The sequence below is a fragment of the Crocodylus siamensis genome, chromosome 10, assembly GCF_052110815.1.
Source record: "Crocodylus siamensis isolate JL-2025a chromosome 10, ASM5211081v1, whole genome shotgun sequence".
Classification (NCBI taxonomy): domain Eukaryota; kingdom Metazoa; phylum Chordata; order Crocodylia; family Crocodylidae; genus Crocodylus; species Crocodylus siamensis.
Genome location: NC_143404.1, coordinates 12,740,168 through 12,761,231, shown reverse-complemented (window position 1 = coordinate 12,761,231; position 21,064 = coordinate 12,740,168). Strand labels below are relative to the sequence as shown.

At 44.1% G+C, this 21,064-nt stretch overlaps 1 protein-coding gene across 4 annotated transcripts in view; it reads left to right on the top strand.

Moving 5' to 3' along the window:
- Positions 1-21,064, top strand: part of SHROOM1 (shroom family member 1) — a 77,910-nt gene that overhangs the window by 20,647 nt on the left and 36,199 nt on the right. The window contains exon 2 of one of the 4 annotated variants that reach the window (XM_090065061.1): positions 4,652-4,815. The exons of the other annotated variants lie outside the window; for them this stretch is intronic. The gene's annotated coding sequence lies outside the window, so the exon portion shown is untranslated. The remainder of the gene's footprint in view (positions 1-4,651; positions 4,816-21,064) is intronic. 4 annotated transcript variants of the gene reach the window in all.

The following is a 21,064-nucleotide window of genomic DNA, read 5'->3' as shown; positions in this document are numbered from 1 at the left end:
CCATCTTCAACTGGGGGCCTATGAGTTTTGTTTGCTTAGGGCCCGCTAAAGGGTTAATCCGGCCTTGCATGCGTTGTTTCCAGTTGCATTTTTTTATCACAAAATGTGTAAAATTTAGTGTTTTCCTAAAGTACCAGCTGGAACTATGTAAGGGCTACTCAAGATTGCACCTTTAATTGGAAACAAGAGGTAAGTTTCTGTAGCATTCATTAATATGGTGGAAAAAGCTTGGAAACATGATGCAAATGCACACTAAAGGATTAGAAGGCCAATAAAAAGAACCTAATATGTATTGTGATTACAAAATCTTTTTTTTTTTTTCTTTTCAAGCATGTCTTATGATTTTTGGGGGCCTGGGCCATGAGTTTTGTATGCTTGGAGTTACCAACACTGAGCATGGTTGATAAAGCTGGTAACTACCCTGACACAAGATGCTGGCACATTTTTGTAGGAGCTGACCAACAGCGAACCTGTCTGTCCTAGGAAGTCATTCTTTTCTTCATGCCCTAGATTACTATAGCATTCTGTCCCAGAGAGGGCTGAATTTCTGGGGTAGATGAAGTGCTACTATGCAGCTCTTACCAACTTGTTTTGCAGGTAATACTTGCAAAGTACTGCCATTCTTGGTTGAAAACTGTTAGGGAAATGCACAATAGTTTACTAAGTTTTTCTTTACGAAACAATTATTTGCTGTATTTTTTTCATCTGCATATTAGTGTAATGTTGTTGTTGGCCAGGGCTGTCCCTGTACTTAAAGCAAAGCTTCCATTCATTCCACTGGTGCCAGCGTACATATTACACAGTCCTGTACCAGCAGAACTACTTCCATCCCGCCATGAATTCACTTTGAACCACTATCCTTCCCATGGGTTCTACCTGCAAAAATAAGTTGTGATTTGATGCTGAGACTCCAAAGGCAGAAAAGTTAGATATTTTATTCAATTTGAGTACTGATATGGAGCCTCCTTAACTGTAGTTTCTAAAGTCTTCACATCTGTGAAGTAAGGAAGTTCTGTTATTCTTGTTATGTGTAGGAAACGGGGAGGTTTTGAAATCTGTAGAATTTTAGAAGTCTAGGTATCATTTAAAAACCTTGTCCAGAGACACAAAGGAGAGGATTTTAGAGTTATTTAGGAACCATCCTTTTTCCCCTGACTGAGAAACCAGAAGAAGACAGATTTTAACATTATAGAATGGCAATTCCATAAAATCTTAGCTCTTTGCTGTTTCTAGCATTTGTCATGGTATAAAATACTCTTTTATTAGTCTTGAAGTGACAGAATCTGATATGCAAGTGATTGAAACATGTGCTTCATGACTATTTCTGGGCATGGCATGGAGGTAATGTGGGACATGTTTTTTGTGTCTCTGAGGTTTTGACAAATTATCCTTCTCTGTCACATGTACTTGAAAGCTATCAGTGCCAAGGAGGGGTATGGTATTTTCTAGGCAATCCCCTTCTCCTTCTTCCAAACAATAGTGCTAACGGGTGTTTCTGAATGTGTGGGTTTTCTATTAATCTATTGGGAGATATAATATGTGAGGTTTTTCGATTAAGGTAATTTTTTTCTCAAGCACACATTAAGAAGTACAGTATCCTCTTTTCATTATAGGGAAACAAGTAAATCTGATGTTCCTTAAGATGCTCTAATTCAAAACTTCTTTACTTCCTTCCTTCTGGAGAGATCAAATATTCTACAACTGTTTGAGAAAACAGTCTTTAAAATAATGCCCTGCTTCTGAGTTGATTATTCAGTGATGCAATATGATCTTTATCAATTTGCTCTTAAATTACTGGACAGCTAAATAAATAGTGGCCATTTGGATGAAAGTTGAATGTGGTCATAGTAGATTGTGCCATTGCTTATGTCTGTATAAAAAAAATGCAGTTGCTTGCAGAAACACCTCAAACATTGCGGGAATGAATAAGCCTAGAATTATAATTAGGAGGCTCCTACGTCCTCCTTCCACTCAACATCCAGGCATTTTCAGAGGTCAGCATGATTTGCACATCCAAGGCTAAGTACAGACAGTCAAAAAGCCCAAGGCTGAATTGATTCAGTCTTTACAGGTTAATTTAAGCAGCGGAGATTAAACTGAGAAACAACTCAACACACATTCACTTTTAATTCAGAAAATGCAGCCACATGCCTGCAGTGGCTCAGGCCAGAAGCTGGGGGGCAATAGAACATGCCTCTCTAGCATATATTCAGCATGGGCTGTGTTCACTTCCTCTTCCTACTGCTCCCAAGGTCTCAGGGATTTGCAGTCCAGAATTACAGCAGCAGAACTCTGCAGGGTTGCTCATCACTTCCTCTTCCTGCTTCCAGGCGCCTCTGGGATTTGTAATCCACAGTTTAACCCCCCAGCTGGGGTTTGCGGGTGGGGGGGGCAGTCCACACCTCTTCTCTTCCCTTCCCTTAAACCCTTCTCTGCTGAAGCGGACAGCTCATCCCAGCCTGCAAGACATGCTGGGATGCCAGTGGACTCTGATTTAATTTAAACCAGGAAGGGGTCTGGGACAGAAGTTTCATAAACTGGTTTGACTCAAATCAGTTAAGTCTGAAACTACATTCAACCATGTTTATCTTAAACCAGTTTTAGCCATTTTGAAACTGGTTTATGTGCACTGAATTTCTGTTCTGTTACTGATTTAAACCAGTTTTTAGTGACTTAAACCGATTTATGTGCAACTTCTGTCCCTAGCCCACATGACCCACGTCCTCTGCCTGCTTCTTCTTCTTATTAAACTGTAAACAGTACTCTGAACTTCTAGTGAGATGACTTCACCTTTACCTGCTTGGGGAATGTTAAAAACACAGACTAGATTACTCTAAGGAACACTTTATTTTTGGGTTGAGTACCATACAAAAAATGTAAATATAGCTGCAAATGAGCAGATTTGTTTCTCTAGGAGGTTTAAAAAGCATTCCCAGTTTTCCTTTGGGATCAGTTCATTTCACAATCTGAGCCTTGTTGCCTTCCTGTAATAAACCATTTGGCAGTTCAGACTTGGAAACCGTGACAGAGAGTTGGATATTTAGGGTATTGGATGGCCCAGCTAAAAATGAGTCTAAGATTCAGACTCTCTAAGATAGACTAAGAGCTTCTATGGCTTATTTGGTTCTGGAATAAAAATATTGTTGCCTGTCTTTTTTTGAGTGAACAAACTCAATGATAGTGAGAAATAACAGATTTATTCCAGGAGTTCTGGGTTCCCAATTGACATCACTTTAGGAAAAGACTCTAGCTGTAGTCAACCCATATAGTTTTACAAACAGTAAATAAAAAAACAACCTTGTAAGCCCTACAGGGCAGCTACCATTGTTCCTGGACCTGCCTGTTGTGGCATATGGTTAATACAATCCCTTTTTCTCTCCCCTATTTTGCTCACACCTCTTTTAAGGAGACACATCCAAATACTTCCTGTTGTGTATAATAATCAGCCCCCAACTGGTGGTGCTTTACTTGGTTGCCTTTGAATCCTCCCTGGGAATGAAGTCCTGCAACCAGAAAACTAAAGCCTCTGTTGCAAGGGTTTCTACCTAGTCCTGTTGTAGGAAAGTGCAGCAGAGCTTCACACTCCTGTTCATCAGCTATATTTGTGGGCCCTCTGCATGGGCTGACTACTTTTTTGTGGGAAATGTGATAGGAGATGTATGTACTAGATCCTAACCAGTATCCGTTTTAGTTGTGTGCTTTGTTGTTATCTTAGGATGGGGCCTCAGCTTTGTAGTGGTTCAGTCTGCACAGCAAAGTGCAAATAGCGTAAGAGTTAAGATCATTGATCAAATGGGTGGTCAGAAATGAAACCATAGTTAATAATTGATTAGCAAGATAATGAAATGTCCATGGCTGTTCTTTGCTTTCCTTGCCTTTCCCAGCGCCATGTTAACACTGTGCAAGACGGAAGGCAATAAACCAAAGGGCAATTTTCACCTCCGAGGCAGATAAATTGCAGAGGAGAACGGTTTCAGCATCTGGATGGGCTTTATTCTCTTTGATCTGCATAGTACTGTCCTGCTTGCTGGAGACATCCCAGTCACACGGGTGTCTATATTTGTGCTCTGATGCATTCTAATTAGAACACTCTAATATTGCTGCAGCATCACACGTGTTAAGCTCCTGCAGGTTTAAAAATGGCTGCTGGGGTGCTTTAACTAAAACTTGTCAAATGAGCTTTAGTTAAAGCATCCCATGGCCATTTTTAAATGGGCAGGGGCTTAGTACATGTGATGCTGTAGCATTTGAATTACAGTGGATCTCCACCGCTCTAATTAAAATGCCCCCCACCCTCTCCATGTACCTCCTAGGCAATCAGCTTAGGTAATCACCTCCTGGAACCTAAAAGATGTTTTGGATCCTGTTGCCAGGGTTTGTTATTCAGACTCTTTTTAGACCATTTCTAGAGGCTGCAGTTGAAATATTAGCTTTGTGTTTTTAAGAAGATAATTGAAAGGCATAAAATTATAACTAGCTTCTTGGAATCAGGTTCAGATCCTGGGAAGGTTGATTCAGCTCATTCACCAAAAGGAGCTTAATCTAATACAGACCTAGTATGTGTAGATATTGTGGATGGCTCCATTTATCTATTCTTTCTCTCTTGAATGGACTGATCTCAGTGATATCTTTTCCTATCTTCTTTGTGCAGACACTGAAGGACAGAAAATGGAGGTTCAGCTTCTTTGCACCTGTGCCCTATTTGATGTGAATCTGGCAAAAGCGATTGTTCAACTGATACAGGATCTAAATGATTCCTTCTTGATCTATGTGAGATTATAAATACTGGTGCTGCCCTGGAAGACAAAGCAATGGGTAATTACATGGACAGTGCCATGGAATGGGGTGCAGGCAGAATAAAAAGGGGGAATGAAGGCACTATGTTTTTCTATTGACCCCACTACCCAGTGAGGAGAAATGCAGTTCTCTCATGACCCCCTGTACATCTGCTGCTTGAATCCATTTGCCACCAAAGACAGCTTTACTGGTCCTGCCAGCAGGAAAGCGGATCAAGAAGCAGGAAACACTTGGAAACTATCAAAACCACATTTTGAACTGTTTAGTCTAGTGTTCAAGAGCGAGGCTAACATTAGGGGCATATGATTAGAAGGAGGCTTCACACACTTGGGAAAGAGGCTGTTGGTGATAAAGCACAGTCCTTTTCACTGGAAATCTGAAAATTGCAGATGATTGAACTAAGTTCCCAAGGTCCAAAGGAAATTTAGCACAAAAAAAAAAAAGAAACTTCATAAAACTGAAATATTCCTTTTCCTGGAATACTAGAACCTAGGGAACAGTCTTGTAAATAAGGTAGAGAAAGCTTATCTGATGGGGCTTTCTATCTCTTCTTTGCCAATATAAGGCAGAGAGTCTACCTCATGCAAATGCAGGAGCTCTGATCGTAGTCTTTAATCACTGGTGGCATTGCCTGTCTGTGTGGATAGTCCTAAATCTGGGAGTATCCATTTGTTTGCAGGGTAAAGAGAAGTCAAATACATGATAAATGTAGAAGATAAGTAGGTTTGGCAACAAGAGGCACATTCCTACATAGGAAACAGTTAACCTGGTATAAGTACACAAAAAGAACTAGAACGTAGTGTTATGGGTAAAGGTAGGGAGAAGGCACGGCAGGGTGGCACTTCACAGACTAGCTCATTCAGAGCTACAGTCTACCTTACAGACTTTCATCACAGCATCTGACAACCTATGAATGCTTATGTCTCTGAACAAGTTAGTCTATAAGGTACCATCTTGCCCTGCCTCCCACCTAACCTCAGCCTAACATGACTAACTACCTCTCTATACTCATGGGTAAAATAGGAATAAAAGACAAGTTAGGAATAATTGCTATGTGTATTTGGGATGAAACTTTCCATGAAACAGGTTAAAAAGAGATCCACGCCCAAGGGAACTCAGGGGCTGGTTACACTGTTGATTAAACAAACACGCATTGTTTGATGTGGCTGGAGGCTCAGAGCCCAATATTGGGGCCCTTTAGCACAGGAGTCGGCAACATTTTGGGCAGAGCATCAAAAGCATCTGCAACCTCGATATAAGAGGTATACCTCGATATAAGAGGTAACCTTGTAAGATGTTGGTGTGCCAAGGCCAGACAGCAGTGGAGCTGTGAAGTGCTTGATTCTTGTGGCAGTGCAGCCCCAGCCCCAGCCCCACCCCTGATGTGTGAGTGCCAAGCAAAGTGCCTTTGCATGCCTGGCACATATGCCAGGGGTTGCCTATGCCTCCTGTAGCACCTTTTATCTGCAATTCTAAGGCTGGGATGAGGGATACCCCTACCATAAGCAACTCCTCTGGCAGGCAAAAAGATGGTTTTGTGGCCCCCCCCTACAGATTCCTGCCTCAGGAGCAGGGAGGTAGAGGATGGGGGTGTGTGTGGGGGGGGTCCTTTCATGAGTTGATTTGCACACTATGTGAATGTAAGATTTTCATTATGTATGTCTACCTAGAGGTTCTGGAAAATAGGATAGCTAACCTGCCTTTAGCTCCCTTTTTGCAAGATTTGAGTGAAAAACCAAGCAACGCTTATTCCCTGTATGAAATAAACCTGTATTTCCCAAACCCATTTCCTCCCAGAATGTACTTGGTGCTGTCTGTTTGTCATTGCAAAAAGTAAATAGGTATTCAGTTCTTGACATAATTATTTACAGCCTGCTATTGTTATAGCTAGGAAATATTTTCATAGTAGATGTAACCAAGTGGAATAGCTTGTTTCAGCAGAAGCCGGTGATAACAGTATGTAGCAAGAGATTAAGCATAAATGATTATGCAGTTTACAGATCTGAGGGAGATGGGAAAATCCATTCCTTTGACAAATACTGCACTCTGGTTCCAGTATATTATATTATGGCCTTCCATGTTTATGCTTAGTTGTTTTATCCTGAATGTTTGGTGGCCATCAGACATTATGTTAATTCCAAGAGCAATGATAATGAAGTACATGTGGATTAAAATACTGAAGATAGATGTTGGAAAAGGGTAGCTTCTATTCCTCATGTCAGAAGCAGTGAGATTGTGATTAGATTATTGTTTTTTACTAGGTAACAAATAGATGAATTGATGTTTTTTCATTGTCCTTAATATGTATATAAAGTGCAATGTAAGTGGTACATGATACTTGCATTTCATACATTTCCATTTGTCTTTAGAAAAGTCATTTATAGGTGAATATCAAATTATAGATTCATAGATTAATAGATTAATAGATGTAGGGTTGGAAGGGACCTTGTAAATCTTCTAGTCTGACCCCCTGCCATGGGCAGCAGAGAAAACTGGGCTCAAATGACCCCAGCCAGGTAAACATCGAGACTTCTCTTAAAGACCCCCAGGGTAGGAGCCAGCACCACTTCCCTTGGAAGTTGGTTCCAGATCCTAGCCGCCCTGACTGTCAGTAGCGCCTTCTAATGTCTGGACTAGCAACTTATAGCCGTTATTTCTTGTTACTCTGGGAGGTGCTGGGGGGAACAAGGTCCCTCCCAAACCCCACTGGCCCCCTCTAGTAAGTTTATAGATGGCCACCAGGTCCCCCCTCAGCCTTCTCTTGTGAAGGCTGAACAGGTTCAGGTCCCATAGCCTCTCCTCATAGGGTCTGCCCTGCTGTCCCCAGATCATGCGAGTGGCCTCCTCTGGACCCTCTCCATGCTGTCCACATTCCTCCTGAAGTGCAGCGCCCAGAACTGGACGCAGTACTCCAGCTGCAGCCTGACTAGTGCTGCATAGAGGGGGAGAATCACCTCCTCGGACCTGCTCGAGATGCATCTGAGGATGCAGGACAAGGTACAGTTAGCCCTACTGACCGTGTTCTCGCATTGTTGGCCCACGTCCATCTTGGAGTCAGTAATGACTCCAAGATCTCTTTCCGGCACCGTGCATTCGAGAAGGGAGTTCCCCAGCCTATAGGTATGCTGCTGGTTCCTGCTGCCCAAGTGCTGTACCCTGCACTTGTCAGTATTAAATCCCATCCTATTTTAATTTGCCCACCCTTGTAACCACTCCAGGTCCTGCTGTAACCTGTCCTTCCCTTCCAGCATGTCCACCTCACCCCAAATCTTGGTGTTGTCTGTGAATTTAAACAAGCTGCTCTTCACCCCATCGTCCAAGTCGCTAATAAAGAAATTGAACAGTGTGGGCCCAAGGACCGAGCCCTGGGGGACCCTACTGCCTACTTCCCTCCAAGTCGAAAATGACCCATCTACCGTGTCGCAGGGCACTTCCGTGCCCCGCTCCTAAGGAGGCTCAACCCCGGGAGGGGAAGATGTGTAGCAGGGCACTAGGGTGCCTGCTACTGGCATTGGTAATAGGGCTTGGCTGCCAATCAGCAGGGCAGCACAGCTGAAGGTTGCTTAGGCAACTGATTGGGTCAGCTGACCGAAAGGGGGCAGGGCCTGGCCTTTATAAACAGCCAGGCCGAGGCCAGGGGCAGTTCCCCTCCAACGGGCTGAGAGGCAGAGCAGAGCAAGGCAGAGCTGCCTGAGTGCTTGAGCGCCCACGTGCTGATGAGATGGAGAGGCCTCTGACAGGGAGGCTCGACGGAGAGCCAGGGTGGCATGGAACGTTATAGCCGGTAGGCTGATTTTGGGTTACCGCCAGTTGGCATGGTTTTGAGTTTGGTTTTGATGGTGATTGTGTAGCACCAGAGGACCGGGTGAGGCTGTAGGGGAAGGAGGAGGCCTCAGGGGAGCACCCCAGCAGAACGGGGGGGTTCCTGGTGGCGCAGAGGGTGCTGCGTGTCAGGGTGTGCCCAGGGAGGGCACAGCGATTGGTGCCAGAGCTGGCACTGTGGATGAGGCACGGCATTTTGGGGTGTCCCAACCAGCCCAGAGGGGGGCGACCTCGGGAGGAATTAGGGGGTGTCCCGACCCCAGCCCAGTGGGGCGCTATCGGGAGTAAAGCCCAGTGGGGTATACGGCCCAGAAGAAGGGTCAGGGGGCCAGGCGTGGCTACGGGCCACCTGAGCCCCAAGAGCGGGAAGGCGCGAGGGAGGCCCAGAGCGGGCAAGAGCGTGAAAAGGCGTGGCGAGCGCAAGAAGCGCGAGGCATAGGCCCCAGTGAGGGCAGGGGAGCGCGAGAAGTGAGAGGCAGGCCATAGAGCGGCCATGAATATGGGAATAGGGAGCCCAGGTAGGGCAGACTAGGTTAGAAGCCCCGGAGAAGGGCGGGCGCACGAATAGAAGCCCAGTGGGGGCACGCATATCAGAGAGGCCCTGGAGAGGCCCCGTAAAGGGCAAGCATAAGATTAGAGCGTCCAGTGAGGACGAGGGTACAGGAGAAGCCCCAGACGAGGGCGAGTCAATTGGGAAGCCCCTGAAAGGGGCGAGGGCAAGTCTAAAGATCCTGGAAGGGCAGGGCACGCGGGTAAAGGCCCGGAGAGGGCGTGCATATCAGAGAGGCCCCGGAGAGGGCACGTATACCGGAGAGGCCCTGTAAAGGGCAAGCATAAGATTAGAGCATCCGGTGAGGACGAGGGTACAGGAGAAGCCCCAGATGAGGGCGAGTCGATTGGGAAGCCCCTGAAAGGGGCGAGGGCAAGTCTAAAGATCCCAGAAGGGCAGGGCATGCGGGTAAAAGCCCGGAGAGGGCAGGGCGCGCGGGTAAAGCCCCGGAGAGGGTGTGCATATCAGAGAGGCCCTGGAGAGGCCCCAGGGAGGGCACGTACATAGAGACACGAGAACGTCCGGAACACCAGCGAGGCTTGGGCGTGGTATTGGGGGCGGAAGGAGCCACGCGACGCCCTAGGGTGGGTGCGCCAAGAGATATCCGTAGAGGGCAAGAGCACCGGGTCCGAGAAGCCCAGGAAAGTCAGCCTCCCATTAACATTATATAAACAGCAAAGATGTGGTGGGTGAGATGAGGGTGCTAGAAGGGCAACTTGACACGGTAGGGGCGCAGGAGAGATCACGGCCACTCCTGGGCCCTGCCCCGTGACATACCACCACTCTCTGAGTGCGACCCCTCAGCCAATTTGCAATCCATCTGACTGTGCAGGAATCAGTGCTGCAGTCACCTCACTTTTTAATGAGAATGGGGTGGAAGACAGTGTCAAAGGCCTTCCTGAAGTCCAGAAAGACTACATCCACTGCAACACGTGCATCCAGTGATTTTATGACCTGATCATAGAAGGCAATCGGGTTGGTCTGACAGGACCTGCCCCTAATTAAACCATGCTGGTGTGCCAGGGGCTTCCCCAGGATTGAAGTAATTATAGTCCCCAGGACTGAAGTAATAAGACAAAGATTATCTTGCAGTCTGGGTACAGACTTGGAAGGATGGAGAGTTAGAGTCTCTTCCCAGTACAGACTCTGTGATCTTAGGAAAATCACTTAGCCTCCCTTTGTCTCAGTTTCCACATCTGGAAAACTGGAATATTAGTACTTATGGGATTGCAGGGTTTAATTCATTGTCTTTATAGAATGCTTGGACAGCTTCAGAGAGAGAGAGGTTCTGTAGAAAGACAAAGTATTACGTGTTATTACCAGCAGTACATGGCAAAATAAATCTTCAAGGAGATGCAGACAGGATACTCCCTCAAGCAGGTAGAGCTGTTATATCCAGTTCCCTAAACTGTATTCACCTCTCATTTGTCTCTTCATTCTGTCACTATAATCCCTACTTCGTTAAGGGTAACTTTGCTGTCAACCTTTATTCTGTTTTATGTATTCATCCCCCCCACTTCTTTGTCTGACAGCATTTCAAAGTCTGCTAACTATCAGAAGCACAGTAATCTCAGGAGAAGCTGAACGCAGCATTTTGGGGACATTCTCTCCAGATTCTGGATACTAGGGGCCAGAGCCTGTTCCAGCTATTAGGCACCTAAATGGGACCCTGTTCCACCTGGCTCAAGTGTGGAATGTTAGTGTGTCCACTTCTGTAGCACGCCATCATCATAGCCTTGCAACTACATCACAGAAAACCCGTGAGGAAGAGGGAGAGGAGGGCTCACCTACCTGTTTGCATTTACTGTTTTTCAGGGACTTGAGCAGGATGGAATAGGATCATATTTGGGCATCTGAGTCCACTTAAGGGCCTAATAGATGGAACAGAATCTGGTCCAAGGGGTTTGGAACAAACTAAACAAGACACCATCAAGTGTTTCTCATGAAGTGGGTTGTTTGATGGGACAGGACTTTGGGACTGCAGTGAGGACAATGTGACTACTCAGGCATTGAAGTCACAGTTAATGAAGTTCAGAATACCCAGTTGAAAGCCCATTGAGGTCCATGGAAATGTCCTTATTAACTTTAATAGGCAAGGGCCAACCCCCATAATACAAAACTTAATGCCATGGCTTTAGTAGTTTCATAGTAATAATGGATTTCATGCAGCTGGGCTCTGCAATAAGAACAAAGACATAGGACTTTGATTGGAAAGCACTCTTGTTAAAGGAATTGGACACGAGGCATAATCTGGCCTGGGGAATATGTTTGTTTGTATCAGTCCCAATTTAGAGGGGAGAAATACGTTTCTGTTGTGATGATAGTTTGTCTGTGGCAAGTATAATTATAATATGGAGAAGCTGAAACCTGCAGCCTCCTCTTTGCTGTGCCTCTTGGACTGTAATGACAGAGCCAGTTGTTAAGTTTCTCCAAGCAGTTTTCTATTCTAGCTAAATAAAATATACACAGCTGCTAGAAAATTACTGTTCTGTAAAATCACCTGATCTCATTTCTCTGCTTGCCAGCTCTTGCCCACAGACTTGAGAGGGTTTTTTTACATCTTCCCAAACTCTAGTAAAAGTCTAGAACTGTTTCTGCTCCAAGATCCTGCTTGTTACATTTAATGCATTGAATCTTGTTGTATTAGAAAATATTCTAGGCATCCTGGGATGCTTGGGGACTGTGAGTTAACTTGAATCTGGACGGGTTCTGGGACAGAAGTTCAATTAACCTGATTTAACCTAAATCAGTTAAGCCTGATAGTACATCCATCCAAGTTTATTTTAAACCTGTTCTGACCATTTTGAAAGTGGTTTATGTGCACTGAACTTCTGTTGCGTTACAGATTTGAACTGGTTTCTGATCATTTATACCAGTTTGTGTGTCATTTCTGTCCCTAGCCCTAATGTATATGGGAATCATGCTTGTGGCATAGGAGAGCCAAGCACACACACAGTTCTTCTCGTCTTCCTTTTATCATGGTTTGTGTTCAGCCGAGCAGAAGGAAAGAAGTTCCTTGCCTCGACAGAGTAGAGACTTGCCAACTTAACCCTGTTACTGAGATGTGTTTTGCAAGAACAGCCTAACAGGCAAACTGACAGAGAACAGAACCCTAAGAGAAATTGGTGCATGTGCCTTTTCTGTCCACTGCTGAGTGAATAAAATGAAGACCTGTATTTTGAAAATAACTATGAAATGACTTACTAGAAAGCCATGTAGGGAGTTGTGAGACTGGCTCAAATACTCATGCTTCTTTTCAGTTTGACTAAGTTTATTTTAGTTTTGGGAATAGCCATGGCCTCTTCTCTCAGTAATCCCCTCTGGGTTTCAGGCAGGTCTGGTAGGGGCATTTTCATAGCCTTTGGATTTCCATGTTTCTTTTTAGTATCCCTGCTTACTGCACATGAAGCACAGCATGGACCTGTAGCACTACCCCTATGTGGGTATCTACCTGTGTTTTCTTTTACTTGTATGCTTGAGGACTGAGACAAACTTCAAAAATCTTGAGCAGAGCCACTTCTGTGTTACTGCCTTCCAGTGTGGTGTCCGACAGCCCAGATGGTTTTGCAGTATAGCCCTGGTGTAATCAATACAGCCATGAACTTGTTGGATTTCTTTTAAAATGGCTGTGTCAATAAGGTGAGTGAACAAAAGATTTTAAAAGATATCATTGATAATTGTGTTCAAGAGACCAAATTCTGTCTTCAGTCAGGGTAACATGAGATAACAGACTGGCGTTTGCCTGCAGACATCTCCTAAAATTGGGGATGAAAACAAAAGGTTCTGGACTACTCCTATTTGATCTCAAACACAATACCTCTTCAGTCCAGGCAGACCATTGTGCCTTCAGGTTAGCTAAAACCAAATACGCTGTTGCAAGTTATAGTGTAGTCAGATAACATCTCCATAATCAAGGGCTTTTAAAGATGCAGCATGTCAGACTGTCATTATAGTGTTCTTATAGTTGTATGGATTTCAGGGTAGAATACCAGTATGGGGAGAGAGAGAGGGGCAACATTCAGATGCATATAGCTTTTAAAACCACATTTTTAAAATGGAAAATCTGATTATCCTGTTTTACACTGTTTTTTACAGCGTTCACTTAAGCTGAGTTATAGTTCACTTACAAGCAGAGTCAGGACTAATAACTTGAATTATCCTTTTATTATTGACTATTTTATATCAGTAGTGTGTAAGGAAGATAAAGAAAATCTTTACATGAAATCTGTGAGAGTCGGTCCCTTCATGGTGAAAGAATTTTTTTTCTGCAGCTGGGGTTTTCATCTGCATCCCTTCTCTGGTACTTGATAACAATATTTTGGTTCACACCAAACTTGGCTAAATCTAAAAAATGTTTGTACATTTTTTCTTTTCCAGTCAGAAATGTTGGGATCTTATTCTTTAAAAATGTTCTCAAGTATTGTCATTAATCTGTTCTAGTTGCCTTTAAAAGCAACACGTGTAAATAACAGTAATTTAAAGAGTCAAATGAGCTGGATCAGAAACAGTAAGATGAGCTTGGGGAAGGAGATAGTGAGGCTAGAAGGCATGGAGTAGAAAAGATCTGAAGAAGATGGGAGTGTTTAGTAAGGAGCAATAGTACTTTTTTTGGTTTTTTGAGACTGTTGGGCTCTTGTTGTGGGGGGGTTTTTGGATGAGAAGCTTCTCCTGCTGAAGTCCTTTCAAGGTAAGGAATTTAAAGAAATGTTCACTGCTCAGTACATAGGAGAATCAGGATAATGGAAACCTGGAGAAATTTTTGAGGCCAAATAAGGAATGCTGATAAATTCAGGGACAATGGACAAGTGTCTTGTGGGTGGCTGCTCTGATTAAAAGGTCAGACTCAACTGTGTGCTAAGCAGGCTTCTCTCTGTGCTGTCGTGCACAGCCAGTTCTGATCTCATTAAATCCCTGGCCAGAGATCAAATCCAAAAGGCATCTTCTTTTAGCCACAAAACAATTTATACAAACATCCTCCTTCTCCTGCACTGGACTTGTCAGATGCAAGGTAGCTATGGAGAAGATGCACAAAGGGCCAACACCTGGCATCATTGCTCTAGCAACAGTCCGCTGGGCTAGGGACAGACATTCAAAAAGTCTGAGTCTGAATTGACTCAATCTTTAGAGATTAATCTAACCTGCCTAGGCTGAACCGGTTTGCAAGTGTACAGACATTCCCTCTGGAGTGAGGAAGTGCAGACACATGCCTGCAATGGCTCAGGCTAGAAGCTGGAGAGAGCTAGAGCAGCCCTCTCTTCTCTTCAGCAGTGATGAGCTGAGGGGCAGGGAGGGCATGGCCAGGCCCTGGCAGGATGCTCTGAATAGGGAGGGGTTTAAACCCTGACCCTGCCTGCACAGTCCCAGGCTTTTCCCCGCTTACTGCTCAAGGGACAGAAGTGTTGCCAGCCCCCAGCTAGCACTCTGAGGCAAAGTGAGGGTGTGGGGTGCATGCATCTGTTGATGATACTGAGCTTTTCAATCTCCCTCTCTCTGCTTCTTCATATTGTCTGCAGCAATCCTGATGCGGGGGAGGGAAGTGGGGGGCAGCATGGAGCTGATAACACAGTGTTTAGCACCCCATCAAGAAAAGAAAAGCCTCTCTCATTAGTTGGAGTTCTTTTTAAACAGTTTTTTCCACGGAAGGAACAGAGGGACATTACCAGCTGACCTGTTAATTAGCTCCGAAAAGCCCTAAGCAGGCACTGTTCTGTCTGCCTTTGGCCTGTCCCAGTGAAATTGGAGACACACCCACAAGGACACCTCTCAGCGTTAGTTAGCATACCACTTGCCAGCTAGGGTCTGTACCCTGGGAGATGAGAAGGAGGGAGGGGGTGGGATCCCTGCTTGGGCAGTGAGTGGTGAGGGAGGGATGTGGTAGGGGGAAGCCAGCCAGACCCTGCTGTGCCTGCAGTCTCTGCCACAGCCCCAGCTAGGGAGCAGAGGGGCAGGGCCAGCTCTGCTGTCTGGAGCAGACAGCCCAGCCCAGGACTGCAAAGCATCTGGGATGCTGGGGGACTGTGGTTTAACTTAAACCAGGAAGGGGTCTGGGACAGACATTGCATAAACCAGTTTTACCCAAATGAGGTAAATCTGATACTATATTCAACCAGGTTTATCTTAAAACAGTTTCAACCATTTTGAAACTGGCTTACATGCATTGAACTTGTGCTACAGGTTTAAACCAGTTTCTGATCACTTAAACTGGTTTACGTGTAATGTCTGTCCCTAGCCCTGAGGTCCAAGCCAATATTGCGTGTGTAAGGATGGAGTGGAAGGGATCTGCAGATTAATCAGTGTCTATGTTTTTCTTCAAACTATGTAAGACTTCAGGGAAGTGCAGGAAAAGCAGGAGATCCTAGAACAACTGGGAGAAGCTCACTCTGCACACAAGGCATGCACTCCACCTATGTCCAATATAGGCTCTATTTCACAGTCTTAAGTGGTGCATAGATCTTTTACTGGTCCTCTGAAGAGGAGGACAGTTCTTCCTGAGCTGGTATGTTGCAAACATGCCACGTTTCACCTTCACTTTTAACAGTTTTCTTCCTTGAAGGCAGTTCTCAGGCAACTAACTCTAGGACAAGTTTGGAAATGAGAATGTCAAAAGCATTTTAAATGTCATATGACACTTATAACTAAAAAATATGCAGTTGGTAAGGAAAGTATACACTCCAGCCAGCCAGAGTGGACATTAGCTTTTCTATTTCTTTATGCCACTTAATTTTTAGATGAATTTGCTGCTGATGAAGACTCTTGGAGGGTGAAAACCTTGATTATAGGAATCACAAGAGCAGCACATAGACAGCTTTCCTCTTCTGCATAAGAGGCAATAACAATGAGGCAAAGAGACAAAAGCCAGGGTTTTTCAGAGATGAGGCACAAATCAGCCTACTACTGACGTACACAAGGTGTCTAAATTAGCTGTCACACAGGACACATTCAGTCCTTGGCCCCTTTGCTGAGACATCCTGTAAGTTTGCCTGTTAGTATTAACTGGGAGGGTCACTTTTGCACTATGGGTGCATTGAACAGTCTCTTTGCCTGTGACACAGATGGATCTATTGCTGCAGACCGTGTGCAACGGAGTGGAATCTTAAGAATTCGGTCTAATATTTACCTTAGGTGTTTGTCCCTCGATAAGGAATGGGTCATTCGTGACCATGTCCATGACATAATGTTGGTAGGTTAGGAACAGTGTTTGCTTTGTATTTCACACACCTATCGTTCACATTCTTCTGAGGGCGGTTGTGCACTGCGACTTACTGCAGATTAATGGGAGGATTTTCTTTCTGTTCTCTCCTTGAAGTATTTTATTTTGAAAGATGGTTTTATTCCTCAACACACATTCATGTTTGTTCACTTTTCTTTCTCATATGTATCTATTGTTTGACTTGCAGTAGCACCTAGCAGGCTTTGTCTTGGGCCCAGTCCTGAATGGCCTAGGCCTAGTGCAAAGGCAGAACTGAAAGGCAACTCCTGTCCCAAATAACTTACAGCCTAAAAAAAAAAGAATGAAATACCTGATTTGGAACCTGTGTTCCATCTTGAACAACTGGTGAATAGCTGGTTAAGCGTTGTCTGCGGTGTCCTTTGGTTTTTTCCTCAAGTGTAACATGAATCAGTTACACCAGCTAGAAGATTTACCCCAGCTGTAAATCTTGCCTGAGGTTTTTATGTATTTCCCCAAACATGAACAAATGCTTCTAACCATATTTAATTAACAAGAGACCAGATTTTTATTGCTGTACAAGCTGATCCAAATCCCAGGACTTGGATCATAGGAGGGCTGCATATTGAGCCAGGATATGGTCTTAAACCCTGAACCTGAAAACAGCTTGATTCTTACAGGAGTACTCAATGAATAAAGTTTTGTATATCCTAAAGTGTTTGCAGAATGTGGCCTTAGTCTTGGGATCTCTGTTGAGGGGAAGACTGATTTACTAGCTTGGTTGGAGGGTTTTTTCGTATTCCTTCCTTTTACGTCCACATCAGGGATGTGGTGCTTTACTAATGTAAGTGCACCAAGGTCTTCTCTCCTCCCACTTTTTCCCCAACTTCTCCCATTTTGTTATGCAGATAACAGAACTTACTTCTGCAAAGAAATGTACATCAGAAGTACTAAACCACTTGAAATGGGGCTGCCATGTTTCCCTATCTGTTCAGTTTCTTGGGTTAGGGGGGAAAATACTGTAAGTATTGACTTATGAGACTGAAGCTCAGGATGGGTTGCAGCATGAACAGTCTGTGTGGCATCCCCTATTCCTCTCTTCATACTCTTGAACTATTGCACTAATTTCATCCCTGACATAAGAAATAGTAAGTGAGATTTGAACTCTGAACCTCTGCCAAGATCAGCCATTCCAATGGCATTTTTTCCCAATAGTAATTTATTATCAGTAGACTGGTGAGCACTTGGTTAAAGGATACATTTTCTTTTCTGGGTGCTGTGGGATGTGAATAGACTTTGCTAAAATGTCCAAGTTGGAATTTGAAGTTTCCCACTTAGAAGCTCCCAGAGCAGATATTCAGTGTGTATAGGGTGACCTTGGCTGCAGGCTCTTAAATTTGGATTCTTGAATCCAGATTCATCACCATATCCTTTAGCTCACATTTCTTAACAACAGTGGCATTTATATAGCACCTTTCAAACACAGAGCAATGTATAATAAATTAGAGTAATAAAAAAGCGCTCTTAATCAGGGACTGACAGACTAAAATGGAGCTGGATTGTATTGAAGGGTAGGGTGCCAGCTTTTATGCCTATCTTACATTTGCTAATTTTTAACCTGATTATGTTTGTCCTGCTGGTTGAACAAAGAATTCTGCCCATGTTACTGTGCTGTTCTACCTTAAATAGGAAATCACATTGTACAGGAAAGGATTTTGCAAGTATAATGTACTTTACTTGCAGACTATCAGGATTCATTGTTCTCAGCCAAAACAGCATATTCACATTAAAGATAGCAGGTTATAACTTTTAACTTCATGTGTGGCTGTCAGGGGAGAAAAGTTTGATTAGCAAATATGACTTGCTGTGAAGTACCTATTCTACAGTCCTTCCCATGTAATTCTCTCATACAGAGTTTACATAGTGACACAAAAAAGTATTAGACATGAGTGTTTTTTGTTCTGCCTGTTGTAGGCCATTTAACCTTTAATGAGTTCACCGGTATAAAACAAATAACGTTTTTGAGTTCTGGTTTTACTGCAAGCTCGTGTTTTTGTATGTACATATGTTTGTATGTGTGCACTCAAGTGCATGTGACAAAGCCTTGCCTCCTTATCATCTGGGTGCCCTTAGCATTATATAGTTCAGTATCTGTGACATTGTTTAACTCGAGCTGTGTGGGTGTTGAGCTATATTTGGTAACAAGAGACAAGACCAGGACAATCAGTTCTTTGCAGTAATTTCTTCCTTTAAGCTAGGTACAAAGAATCAAAAAGTCTGAGGCTGAATTGATTCAGTCTTTGTGGGTTAGTCTAAGCCGCACAGTTTAAATTGAAACAGAAGTGAAAAGACATTGAACTTTGATACAGGAAATGTAGCCACATGCCTGCACTGGCTCAAGCTAGCTCAGGGGTGCTAGATCAGGTTCTCTGGCTGTGTGTTTGCTTCCTGTTCCTGTTGTCCCTGAGGTCTCTGGGATTTGTAGTCCACAATTACAGCATCAGGACTCTACAGGGTTCCTCATCACTTCCTCTTCCTGCTTCCCAGTGCCTCTGGGATTTGTAGTCCACAGTTGCAGCGGGCAGTAAGTTTGAGTGGGGGAAGGATTGTTTAACCCCCTCCCCCCAGCCAGGGTTTGCTCGGCAGGTGGAGCAGTCCCCCCTTCTCCAGGTAGACTGGGCTGCATCCCTAGCCAGGCTTGCCCCCTGTCCTTGTCAGCCAGCCCTCACCGCTCCAGGTAGGGAGCAGAGAGGCAGTGCCAGCTCTGCTCTCTAGAGCAGATAGCATAGCCCAGCCCAGGGGTTCAAAGTATGCTGGGATGCTGGGGGACTGTGATTTAACTTGAACTAGGAAGGGGTCTGGGACAGACGTTCATAAACTGGTTTGATCTAAATCAGTTAAGTCCAAAACTACATGCAGCCAGCTTTATCTTAAACCAGTTTCAGTCATTTTGAAGCTGGTTTATGTGTACTGAACTTCTGTTCTATTATAGGGTTAAACCAGTTTCTGAACATTTAAATCAGTTTATGTGTAACTTCTGTCCCTAGTCTTAGGAGCTGTATACTGCCTTGTATCCTGCATTGGAGAAAGGGGGAACAAAGGACCAGAAGCCCTCATGAAATGGTGCTGAGATGTCCACGAGGCTGTACAGTATTACCTTCTCCCTCTTTCTCTTGAGGTTGCAGAGAGACTTTTACTGTCTCACTTACAGTTTGGGTTAGGAGCTGAATTTGGCTTGATGGCTGTAGCAGATTCATAATATCTGAGCATACCAAGTTACCTCAAGACAACCCCCTGATGTGGTCCTATGATCAGCATTAACTAGTTTCCACTCCAGGTCATTTATTCCTTCATCCTTCAAAGGAACAGGATCATGGGGGTACACAGTTGGGTATGGGGACCCAGAAGCAGCGTGGTTCAGGAGTGAGCAAGGTTGCTGGGAGCATCAGGGCAGGAGTGATTAAAGAGGAACAGGCTGCCGGGATCACCCAAAATCTGCAGCAAAGGGTCTTAATTTCCAAGGGGTCTTTTACCTCCGTATGCTTGATATCCAACATCCTGTGTGATATGTTGGCATGGGCAGCAAATCCTCTTCCAGACTTTTTGCTGAGACTTCCCTTGCAATGTTGAGAATAATCCACTTACTTCCTTCATTCACCTAATTTCTTCTATTGATGTGGACCATATGTCCTTTGAATTATTAACCTACAAATTTGTTAAGAGCAGCAATGGAGCCAAGAAGGTCACTTCTTGAACTCTGCAGGAGCTGCAGGTGAGCATCTCCAAAGGAACCCAAAGGCCTTCAATACCCAGTACTCACTGATCCATAAAAGCTGTCAATGCTGCAAGGGCAAAAGTCTTATTTTACTGAGGGTTCAAATTTGGGTGTTGTGAGGCTTTCCTGCAAGGTGCTAAGTGCTCAGTTCCTACTTGCTGGATACTGGGTCCATCTACATGGCACAATGCAGTGCTGCAGTGGAGATATCTATACTCTGGGTACCTGGTAACTGTTTCCAGTACTGGCACTAGTAGAGCTAGTGTAGAATTGTGCAAAGCTTAGAGCAGGAGGTCGGAGCTTGGGTGGAGCGCTTTGCTTCCACTACCTGAGCAGGTTTGTTCAAAAACCTTAAATGCAGCCTAGATGTCTCTAGAAAGTTCTGCGTCACACCTTGCTGACACACCCAATAGGTATTGAGGTTACTTGGGATTATTTGTAATAAAAAAAATATTGGCAGTTGTCTTCCACATTGCTCAGTTTTGTGTAGCAGTACAGTACAATGAACGTCTGGATAGCTGAAAAATAAGCTGTAACTCCTCAGTTGCAGTAAGCCTGTCCTAATCATTGGAGTCATGGGCCTGATTCTGTTCTCATAGTGATATAGATTAAGTGCAATTCTACTGAAGCCAAAACTTACCATTGTTTTAGCTTAGGGTGAGAGAAGACTTATGCCCATTGGCTGCAATGTAGATTTTTTCCCTAATCACTTTGATTGCATTAAACTTACATTTGTTATTTGTACTGAGGTTGACACAGCTGGTCTTAAAGTCAATAAGCTTATAAAGAGAGGGGGCCAAATATGGCTGGAATTGGAATTTATTTAACGTAACTGCTGAACTGGATTGGTTACTTATTGTTTGGAATAATTGCTCTTATTTTAAAGAGCTGCTTTTTCCTTCTCTCCGATAACTCATTCTTTGAAAAAGTGTGGCTACTTGATTAATGAAGC